At 42.1% G+C, this 12,254-nt stretch overlaps 1 non-coding gene across 1 annotated transcript; it reads left to right on the top strand.

The window, feature by feature from the left end:
- The first annotated feature begins 5,229 nt into the window (after positions 1 to 5,229).
- LOC145405952 (5S ribosomal RNA) lies at positions 5,230 to 5,348 on the top strand. Its single transcript, XR_013898487.1, has one exon. It is a non-coding gene; the product is annotated as a 5S ribosomal RNA (ribosomal RNA).
- Positions 5,349 to 12,254: the final 6,906 nt, after the last annotated feature.

Genomic DNA, 12,254 nt, shown 5'->3' with positions numbered 1-12,254 from the left:
ACTCTTGCATTCCACCTCCCTTACAACACCATACATATAAATATTAAACAACCAAGGCGACATCACACATCCCTGTCGCAGCCCCACTCCTCACAGGAAACCTATCACTCACAGCATTTCCCACTCTTACACATGCTCTACTGACCCCATAAAAAACATTTCACTACTTTTGGTAACCTACCATCAAGTCCTTACAGTCTTAAAACAGTCCACAAAACCTCCTCAATTCTATCATGCGCTTTCTCTAAATCCATGAATGCCCAAAACACATCCTTACCTTTCGCCAAATACTTTTCACACAGTTGTCTCACAGCAAACACCTGATCCAAAACACATCCCCTCCCTCTCCTAAAGCCACACTGTTCATCGCCAATCACTCCCTCTGGCCACCCTCTCTAATTCTCTTAATTAACACTCAACCATACACCTTACCAACAACTCTCAATAGTCTTATACCCTAAAGCTAGTACATTCCTTACTTATCACCCTTGCCTTTATACAACGGGACCACACAAGCACTTGCCTACTCAATTGGCACCATACCTTTCACAAAGAACACATTCAACAATCTTACTAACCATTCAACAATAGCCACTTCACCATCCTTGAGGCATTCCAGAAGAACTTCCCTTCAATACCTTTTAGCTTTCCCTTTTTTTATCTCCTTTACTGCCTCCTCCACTTCCTCCACTTCGTGATCAAAGAATCGTTCCAACTCTCCCAACACATTTTTTCCTTGCACCTTTCCATCTGCCACAATCTCAGCCACCCTTTCCTCCTTTACATTTAACAATCTTTCAAAATACTCTGCCCATCCCTTCCTTACTGCATCCATCTCAGTTAACATCCTTCCATCCTCTGCTTTTGGTCGCTCTTCCTTCCCCAGACTCTCCCCTTTTGCACCCTTTTCACCTCCTTCCAAGACATTTTCCTTTTCTGTTGAAAATTCTCAGTTGGCAACCTACCCCACCTCTCATCTGCTGCCACTTTATCATCACGCACAGCCCTTCTCACTATTATTTCTCTTTTCCTTATACCTCTCCTTATGACACCTCATCCTTCCTCTGGAGCCACTCTTCCTTATGCACATCTCTTCTCAGCCACATGCAATGCCCACTTGCTCGCACCACCATTCCACTTCCTTTTCTTACACCCACCACCCACACGTCTCACACCGCACACCTCTTCTGCATGCCCCACCACTGCACACACTGCCATTCCTCACTCCACACTGCCATTTTTTCCAGATCTTTCACTGCGTTCCACTCATCTTTCAATTTCTCCTGATTCTCTATCATTTTCTCTCTTTTATACAACTCACTCACTATGAATCCTCCCTACCATACCTAATCCCTCCTCGCTCTCACCCATCTCTTACCTACTCTTAACTTTCCCTCCATCAGGTAATGGTCTGACAAACCTCCACCCTCCCCTCTCAGAACTCTCACATCCAACAATCTTCCTATCCTTATTCCTGGACACAGCCACATAGTCCATCAATGCTCTGTCAACAACCCTTCCACCCTCCTGTCTCACTCATGTATAGTAATAAATATCTTTCTTCTCAAACAGGGTATTTCCAATCACCATCTCTCGCTCAACGCACATCCCTATCATTCGTTCCCCATTTTTTCATTTCTTCCAGGCACACCATGCATACCAACTACACCTTCAACTCCTACATTTCCCACTCTAGCATTCAAATCTCCCATCAACTTACCACATTCACATTTGCTCCAAAACTCTGCAGACATCAACATCATTCCAGAAAGACTCCCCTCTCTTCTTCATCCCTTTCACTACCAGGCCCATATGCACTCACAAACACCCACAACTCACGTTCAAATTTCGCTTTCACCCACATCAGTCTCGATGACACCTCCTTCCATTCAATCACACACTGCTGTACTTCTGGACTTACTACCAAGGCCACACCTTCTCTTGCCCTTCCTTTATCAACACCTGACAATTTTCCATTCACACTTCCAAACATAGACTCACCTTTCCCTTTCATCTTCGTTTCACTCAAAGCTAACACATCCAACTTTCTTCTCACAAACATTCCCCCAATCTCTCCCTCCCTTTTAGCCTCAATCGCGTAATATATCCACGCACATTCATAGACCCAATCTTCAGGTTACGGGGATAACTCAACCCCCATCCGTTTTTTGGGCCTCTCTCTCTTTTTGAAGACTTAAAATACAGGGGAGGGGGTCCCTAGTCCCCTCACTCCGCCACTTTTAGTCGCCTTTTACGACACGCAGGGAATACGGTGGCAGTATTCTTCCTAACACAACCTGGCCACAGAGTAGTAGTACCACCCCATAGTGCGGGCAGATTTTATTCCCCTCCGATCCATCTATCATCCAATCCACCATTTGCCCCATGAAAGGAGCGTAGGAGCCCAGGGCTAGGCAGCTGGTCCCGGCATTTAAGATGAAAGTGACCAGCCTCACTCATCCCTGGGTGGCATTACATGAGCAATAAACCCCAACCACCCCTTGGATATAAATCTTCACCGGCTCAATCCGATTGGAGCGTAATAATTACCCACCAAACCTTAGTAGCCAAAATTTAGTTATATGGTTACCACCCAGCGTAGTAAATGGTTTCCTGGTATACAGGAAACCATTTTGCTTGTCACTCAGTGTAGAGTCACTCACAGGCAGAAGGAAGAGAAAAGAATGAAGGAAAGAAAAGACAGAGAGAGAGGAAGTGTAAAGTTACCCGTAGAGCAGAAGGACTAGGAAAGGGCCAGGAAAGGAAGACAGAAGAGGATGGAAGGAAAAGAAGGATGGAGGAGAGGAAAGGACAGACACCCGACAGCAGCACTACATCGAGTGAGTGGATGGTAAGCGCCCCCACCTACCACATACTGTATATATATATATATATATATATATGTGTGTGTGTGTGTGTGTGTGTGTGTGTGTGTGTGTGTGTAAAATTCAGGGACAGGATACTACAGCCACCTTGCGTGTTCCCAGGTGGTAGACAGAGGGAAGGCACAGATACATGCACTAGATACAGACTAAATACGTAAAATCCATCCTAGACAATTTACTAACCAACAAAGCTCCAGGCCCAGATGGAATTTCTCCGGTTGTTTTGAAAAAATGCTCCTGAGAACTTGCCTCTGTTCTAACTAAATTATTCAGACTTTGCATACCTACTTATTCATTTTGTATTTCATGGAAGTTCCTCTGACCCATCCGATTACAGATAATAGCTATCACATATTCTCTTGGTAAAGTGTTTGAAATTATAATCATCACTTAGATCAACACCTTGAATCCAACAGCTTAATTAGTGATAAAAAGTTGGTTTTTGCCAAGAAAAGATTCACCATTGATATATTCAATCTCCTGATTCATAACAGCCATCAATGAACTGACCAACATAGAAAAACTCATGACAGTAGCCCTTGATATTCTAAAGTTATCACCAGTGCATTACACCATTTCCTGGTAGCATTCAAACTCCCTAGCTATGGACTAACGTCCTTTGCTCCCTCTGCTTTCCCTCATTATCTCAGTGACACAAAAATAAAAGTAAAAGCAGATGATGTGTATCCCAGTTCCCCACTTAATTAATGCCGGCGTGCCACGAAAAGGGATCAGTTCTGGTGCCAACCTTATTCCCTAGATTCATGTTAATGATCTCTTATCTGTCACCCACAATCCCATCCATTCATTTGCACATGACTCCAACCCTTCAGCAGGTCATTCACACTGAAACACACATTCACAAAGTTTAATATCTCTCTCTCAACTTAGTGCAGCCACATCTCCATAAATCAAGGCTCATCTAGGATCACTCAATGGGGAGAAGTAAACCTGCCTTATTTAATGCTAGGGTAAAACCAAATATATACAATTTTACTAATAGACAGATACTGCTTAGATTCCGTATATTACAACTTCAATGCTAATAATATTCCCATCTCCAAAAGAGTTAGAAGTTCCTGGTGTTTCACTTAACAAATGCCCTCAGCTGGACCTCTCATGTCAGATCACTTGCTAAAACCGCCTCAAAGAAGCTTGGATTATTGTACAGAGTCCGTAACTTCTTCACTGACGAGCAGCTAGCTATAATTTAAAACAGTCGTGTGCTCTTTCAGCTAGAATATTGCTCATCCTTGTGAATGGATGTGGAGAGGTTGCACGAAAACAAGTAGACAAAATTCAAAATAAAGCTGCTGGAGTAATGAATAACCCTGTTACTACAAATAGACTTACCTTCCCTACAAGTAATAAAGTGTTGCCTTCTTTGCATTATTTTTAAAGATACTTTTATGGCAAATGATCAAACGAAGTTGCATCCATTGTGCCACCTCTCCATGCCATCCTATGCTTCACAGACATCTGGTAGGACTTATGACTGGAATGTTACACAGACATATTCCCTGAACAGTATCTCTCCGGAACTCGCTTCCTGGAATTGTTTCTCCATAAACTACTACCTACAGCTGTTCTAGCCCAATTGTTAAAGATTTTTTTTAATGGAGGACGCCAGTTATCTAGTGTATGGATTATTTTTTAAATTCATTTGATTTTCCTTAACCCCTGACTGCCAGCTGATGTGTATAGCCATCATGATTCAGGGCGCAAGCGCCGCTGGCTGATGGGATATTCCACCAAGCACCTTCCTGCCACCCTTTGAACTCGCGGCCATTTTCTTTGACAAGCATAGAGTAGGTGGGTACCCAAGGTACCCCACTGACAAACGTCACAATCTGTACACAACACTGGTAGAGTGTAGAGTGATGTCTTTCTTATCCTCCTCATCCAATTCTGGCCCTCCATGCACGGGGCCAATTGCATCATCGACCCCCACGAAAGTTCTGCCCTTACCTCTAGGGAAAGGACTCAGTGACTGAGCAGGTCTGTGGGAAATTGTAAACAGTAAACAGTTATGCACAAATGTTTTTTATACATAAGTGAAATGTAAGACAATATAAGTTATATCTAGTATGTGTTATGAAATAAGTGTTTTATAATAAGTTTTACAAGTGCATTGCAATACGCGTTACTTTTTATGGTTATTTGTGAAACATTGAAAACACCTTGAGTAACCCTATCTAGTACAATGAAAGAATACCATAAGTGCTTGGGAGAAAAAGAAAATGACCTGGTTGGCTGCAACTAAATTTTTTCCCTCGTTACTCAGAAAATAATGTTGAATATGTGAGCATTAGCGTATTTATGATGTGAAGTACAAAAAATATAAGTTGTGTGCCATACCACGTTGAGTACACCGCTTCCCGTCTGATCAGCGAAGTTAAGCAACGTTGGGTCTGGTTAGTACTTGGATGGGTGACCGCTTGGGAACACCAGATGCTGTTGGCATAACGTTCTCCCTAAGTGTCAAGTGGGGTTGGTGGAGGATTAGTACCCCTCCCTGTAAAACAATTAACTCTAAACCCTTGGTCACCCCGTTTGGGATACATGGCGTCTGGCAATGAATGTATAAGATTAGTAATATTTTCACGTTGCCCTTGATTAGTAGAAATTAGTCACAATTTCTGTACAGGTAATTACCTCATACTCAAGCATACTGCGTGAAACAGCCAGAGCATTTACCTCTCAATGTGCAATTACCCTTAATCATGATGTCGAGTGCAAATTTAAGTGCTGTAGTAGAGGGGAATTATTATTGTAATTGAGGCAAGAAGTGAGTACAGAAAATACTCTTTTCCCATACATCTATGGGGCATAGTGGCACTATGAAATGGGCGGAAAACCGTATGGGGAGCCACATATAAGAGGTGATGACTCATCCTTATAACAGTGAGTAAAGAAATGTTGAAAAAATTATTGGAATATTCCGAGAGGTCAGGCAGTGTTACAATCACCACTCCGGTCAGTGCTGCCGATGCTACCAGTGAGTCCAAGGTCACTGGCAATGGTGCACAACCGGATTAGCCTGCCAGAACACAGCAAACCAGTCATCTTTAATTTATCCTTACTCATAAACGGGAGCACCTGGAGACCTCGCGATACTTTCATTTGAAAGAGGAAGAGCTGGTGAGTCTTATGTATACTTAATTTTTTTCTCTAGCTATAATAGTTTTGCCGGAATTTAGGGTTTGAATCAGGGGATTTTTTCCCAAAATCTCAGAAATTCCCCATAAGGAGGAGTGGGCAATAGCAGAAAATCCCTGGTGGATGAGGGTTAATCTGTTCTGTTATTAAGAAAGAAAAAACTTGGAGGTACCGTCTTAGATGCCATGGACGATGGGACCCCCTATAGATATCTAAGGATCCATTGAATATACTGAATAGGGTGACACAAAAATTCTCACGAGAAACTATGTGGCAGGTAGGTGAGATTATTTATGACAATCCCCACACGAAACATAAATTCGACTGGTAATGATAATGGACGTTCCTGTTGGATCACTGTTTACTAAAGGTCCAATCGCATTGCCCCCTGCCCTTATGGGCAGTGTGCCACCAAAAGTGGCACACTGTCTTGACAAATCAGAGATTGCAACTTTATGCAAACTGAAATCCATGAAGATCTACACATACAATGCTGAAGCCTCACAGAAGATTACAAACTTGATACCTTAATGACTAAAATAGAAAATGTAAGTTGGTATATTGTTGGGTTGAGTGAGACCCACAGAAAAGAAGAAAAATAAATTCAGCTCCAAAACAGCAACTACCTACCATATTTTACTACAGTCAAAGGAAAAATGAATGAGTTAGTGGTGTAGGATTTCTAATTAATAGAAATCTTGCAGAGAACATTGTTTAAATTTAGCAGTGTATCTGACAGAGTAGCATGGATTGGAATGAGAGTATGTAATAGAAAAAATTGTAAAGTAATATAAGGATATGAACGACTTCTCAAAGGTTACATAAAGAAATAGAAACATTCTTTGATATCTTCCAGATTATAGAGGCAGAAAATATTACATATACCATACTCATAAGAGACTTCAATGCAAAAGTTGACAAACTGAAAAACGGAGAAGCATGCATGAGAAAATTCGGAGTGGGGGAAAGGAATGACGATGGAGAAATGGTGGTAAATTTTGCTCCAAGCCATAATATGAGAGTAATGAACACCTTCTTTCAAATGAAAGGAAAGCATTTGGAAGCCAAATGCTATTCACACTGCAAAATATGTTGTTGGCCAAGTTACAAGCTAATTACGAACCACATGAGAAGAAAACTTCGCAAAATTCTATGAAACTCAGTCACCACGTTTTAGAAAATGCCAATCTATATTAAAAGTAGTTGACATTTGGCAGCCATTTTGATGACCTTGACCCAGACCCTGAGTGCCCATTTTCAAACTAGTACAAGATTTTGGTCATATCTTGATACCCTGAAGATTTCATGTTGATAGCTGCAGCCATTCATGAGATACAACGGTAGTAAATGCAGGCAATAAAAGCTATTTGATATCTCGCTGCCATTTTGGTGACCTTGACCTTGTCCCTGAGTGCCCATTTTCTAACCCGGCCAAGTTTTCGGCAAAATCTTGATACCCTGAAGATTTCATGTTGATAACTCAAGATGTTCTTGAAATATTTATCTATTTATCTATTGCCAGATGTCTTAATCCCATACAGGGTGACAACAAACAAAATGCCTCCACGTCGCCCTTTCCCCCGCCATTTCACTGCCTTGCTCCCAACTCACATCCCCCTCTCTCATATACTGTACCTCTCCACACCATCCCTCCATCTCATCCTTGCCCTCCCCATCCCTCTCTCCCCTCTACCTCACTCACATACACTCTCCTCGTAAGTCTCTCACTCTCCATCCTCTTCACATGGCCAAACCATCTCAATGTGTTTCTCCTAAGTTTCCTATCATATCCACATCCACAACACAACGCTCCTTTACATCCTCATTTGTCAGTCTGTCTCTACATGTGACTCCACAGGCTCCATTCAAATAACTCATTTCCACTGCTCTCACCCTGACTTGTGTCCCTCCAACAACTTCCAAGCTTCACTTCCATACGTTAGAGTTGGTATCACAATACTGTCAGGTAGTAACTTTTTTCACTTCCATGCTCACATCCCTGTTTCTTATCATTGTTTTCAAGGAACCACCAACCTCCCTTCCTTGTTGTACCCTTTCAAGCACTTCACTCTCCAAACTTCCATCCTTACTCATCACACTACACAAGTACTTAAACGCACTCACGTTTTCCATTTCCTCATCATCCAGTCTCACTGTACATTCACTGACTTCACTTCTCTCGAAGACCATAACTTTACTTTTACCTACATTCACCTTTAGATTCCATTTCTTACACACCCTCCCAAACTCATCCACCAAATCTTGTAGCTCCTCTTCGTCTTCACTTAACAACACAATATCATCTACAAACAACAGTACAGGGAGTTTCGAAACACTGCCCCCTCTCACGAGGGCCACTCCAACATCCACTGCCCTACCTTGTATCTCTTTTGTAACCTAATCCATATACAGATTGAACAACCATGGAGACTAGACACATCCCTGTTTCAACCCAACATTCAAATACAAAAATTCACTTATTTCACTATCCACCCACACTGAAGCCTAAGCATCCTCATACATACTCTTCACAGCATTCAACTTCCCATCTACTCCATATATTCTTAATGCTTTCCACAATCCTTGTCTATCCACCCTGTCATATGCTTTTTCCAAATCCATAGAGGCCGCATACAATTTCTTTCCTTTCTCTAGAAACTTTTCCACTAAAGATCTAAGAATGAATATCTGATCTACACAACCTCTCCCCTTACTAAATATAATGGTGCTAAAAGTGGGTGATAAAAAAACTACTTGACCTTTGGAAGCCATTTCGATTACCTTGAACTTGGCCCCGAGTGCCCATTTTCGAACTCGTCCAAGATTTTAGCCATTTCTTGATACCTTGAAGGTTTCACGTTGATAGCTCGAGCCGTTCATGAGATATAAGGGGAACACACACATAAACACACACACACAAACACACAGACACACACACACACACACAGACACACACACACACACACACACACACACACACACACACACACACGCACGCGCGCGCGCTAAACATTATTACTCCGCCTTGGTAATGGCGGGCGATAAAAGGAACACGGAGAAAATGAACCTGCAGAAACAAAGAATGAAATCAACTTCATTATAGAAGATAAGAATTAGGCTTTCACAAATGTCACTGTTATCTACAAAGCAAATATAGAAAGTGACCAAAGAATGGTGGGTTGCAAAGCCAAATTCAGTTTAAGAAGTGAAAAGGAAGAAGTAGATTAAATATAAAAATTTATTTCCAGTAAAAATCAGCAAAAACAAAGCAGCCTTTCAGTTAAAAATAACGAACAGATTTCAGGCTCTAAGATATGCTGGGTGTGACACTGATGATTTGAATGATAGACTATCAAAAGTGCTAAGAGAATCATAGGAGGCACAGGGAAAGCTAATACAACCACAGCCAACAAGTTTTCAAAAGTGACCCTCGAGGTTATGAAGAAAGATGGAATCATCATCATCATCATCATCATCCGGGCCTCCTTTCCCACCCAAGGACAGGGAGAGGAGTAGCAATGTCCAGACAACACAAACTTGCCCAATCCAAATAGGCCACACTTCCATTCATTCATCATTCAAGCCCCAGGAATCCTGGCTCTACCGGATACGCCAAAAACATTCACCACATTCTGCAGCTTCACACAAACGTATCCGATTGAGTCAGCCCGGACGCTGCCATGCTCACAAGGGGTGCCAAAATCCCTGATCATGCACTTCTTCTCACAACATTCATCCAGCCAGCTCGATCTCTTGTCAGTTCCCTAGCTTCACCGACTTCCAAACCTCTCTTCCTCAAAACCTCATCCATCAAATCTCTCCATCTTCTCCTTAGCCTACATTGCCTACTCTCTCCTTCAAATTCGGTCAGGTATATCTTTTTCACAACTGTATTGTTATCCATTCTTTCCACATGACCATACCATCTAAGGAAACTCTCATTGATTCTGGTGTCCACCGACTTCCTCACTCCACACCTTTCGCGAATCACATTATTTCGTATCTTATCCACCCTCTGTACTACACATACTTTCCTCAGCAATCCCATCTCCACTGCTCTTACTCTTGATTTTTTCATTTTCATGCCACACCATAGTCTCACACCCATATGTTAAAGTTGGCACTAACACTCCCTCATGTAAGCCTTGTGCAGCTACAACACTCAAGCCTCTGTTTCTTATCAAGGCCTTCATTGCACCAGCTACTTTCCTTCCTTGTGTCACTCTACTTTCAACTTCTTTTGCACCTTTTCTTCTCTTTTCTATCACTATACCCAAGTATTTGAACACTATCACCAATTCCAGTGTCTCCATTCACTGTGACGTCACAATGGAAGTCACCTTCTCTCTCAGTAACCATCACTTTACTCTTCTCTACATTTACTCACAACACACGATGCTCACAGATATCAGCAAAACTCTGCACTAGCCTACCAAGTTCTTGTCCAGTACTTGCAAGCAGTACTGCATCATCAACATACAACAAATTTGAGATATTCCATCTATCACCATTCATTACCAAGGCCATCCCTCTCTCCATTACTCGTGTTTTTACTTCTCTCATCACCCCATCCATATATATATTGAACAACCATGGGAACATCACACAACCTTGCATGCCCACACCTATCGTGAAACATTCACTTCGTTACCATCATAAAAACTCTTGACAACACCCATCTACACCATACATGCGAAGAACTTTCCACAATCCCTCTCTGTCTACTTTGTTGTATGCTTTTTCCAGATCCATGAATGCCATAAACACCTTATGGTCCTTCTCACAAGCCTTCTCTGCTATCTGTCTCACTGGAAATACTTGATCCACACATCCTCTGCCACTCCTAAAGTCACCCTGTTCATCACTCACTAGGACTTCTGATATCTCTCTTACTTTCTGTATAATAATTCTTCTATATACCTTCCCTACCACACTCAACAAACTTATGTCACGATAATTCTTGCACTCACTTCGCTCACCTTTATTTTTGTACAAAGTACAATCACAGCCTTTTCTACTCTGCAGGCACAGTTTCACTCGTCCATGCCCTCTTACATATCTCCAACAAGCACTTCATTCCACTCTTTCCACTACAGTTAAGCATCTCTGCATACACCTCATCAACCCCAGATGCTTTCCCATTTTTCAGTCGTTTCACAGCGCTCTTCACCTGTGCGAGTGTCACGTCTCCTGACACTACATTCCTTCTCTGCACACCTCCAAAACCAATCATGTTTACAGCCGGTCTGCTTTCTCTGTTCCCATTCATCAGGCTTTCAAAATATTCTTTCCATCTGGTCCTTACTTCATCTCCATGGGTTAGTAACCTACCACCTGCATCCTTCACACCATCACATTTCTTTCTGCTTTCACTTCTACATTTCCGCACCTCTTTCCATTACCATTCTATTTCAGAGTAGTTAGCATTCATTTCTCTTCCCAGATCCTCATTTACCTCCTTCTTTTTCCTCTTCACTAGTCTCGTTATGTGCTTCTTGCTTTCGATATTCTCAGTTCTTATTTCATCTGAACCCCTATCCTGTAACCACTTTAGCCACTTCTTCCTCTTTTTCTCCACCGCTCTCTTAACCTCCTCATCCCACTATGCCGTACCCTTCTTTTTGTTGATATTCTTCCCACAACACACACCACTATAGCATTCCTAAGTAAGTAATCCCTATTTGCATTCCACAGGCTGTCCAGATCCAATTCATACCAATTCACTGATTCTAACTCCTCCTATACTTTGGTCCTGTAATGATCTGCCATTTCTTTGATCCTCAGCTTCTCAACTTTCAGTCTTTCTCCCTGACTGCTTCTCTTTCTCTCTTGATCCACCTCACTCCTCTCAGCTTGAACTTGCATACCACGATCATATGATCTGACATTCCTCCACATCGTCCTCTCACAACCCTCGTATCAGCAACCTTTCCAATCATCGACCTCTCTACGAGCACGTTATGAATCAGGCTTTTTTCAACACGATCCCCGTTTCCTCTTTACCATGCATATTTATGTGCACCTTTGTGTTTGAAATACGAATTTCAAATGCACAACCTCCTCTCCTGACACATATCCTTTAGTCGATTCCCATTAACATTTTCTCCTGGTACTCCATAACAACCCATTATGTCATCCTCAGGACCAGTGCTTACACTTCCGTTCATATCCCCCATCACGATCGCTTTATAGCTCCTGGGCATTTCTTCC

Source organism: Coenobita brevimanus, chromosome 68, assembly GCF_032717465.1.
Source record: "Coenobita brevimanus isolate Jiangsu-jjx chromosome 68, ASM3271746v2, whole genome shotgun sequence".
In the NCBI taxonomy this organism is placed as follows: domain Eukaryota; kingdom Metazoa; phylum Arthropoda; class Malacostraca; order Decapoda; family Coenobitidae; genus Coenobita; species Coenobita brevimanus.
This window is presented reverse-complemented; position numbering and strand designations above follow the sequence as displayed.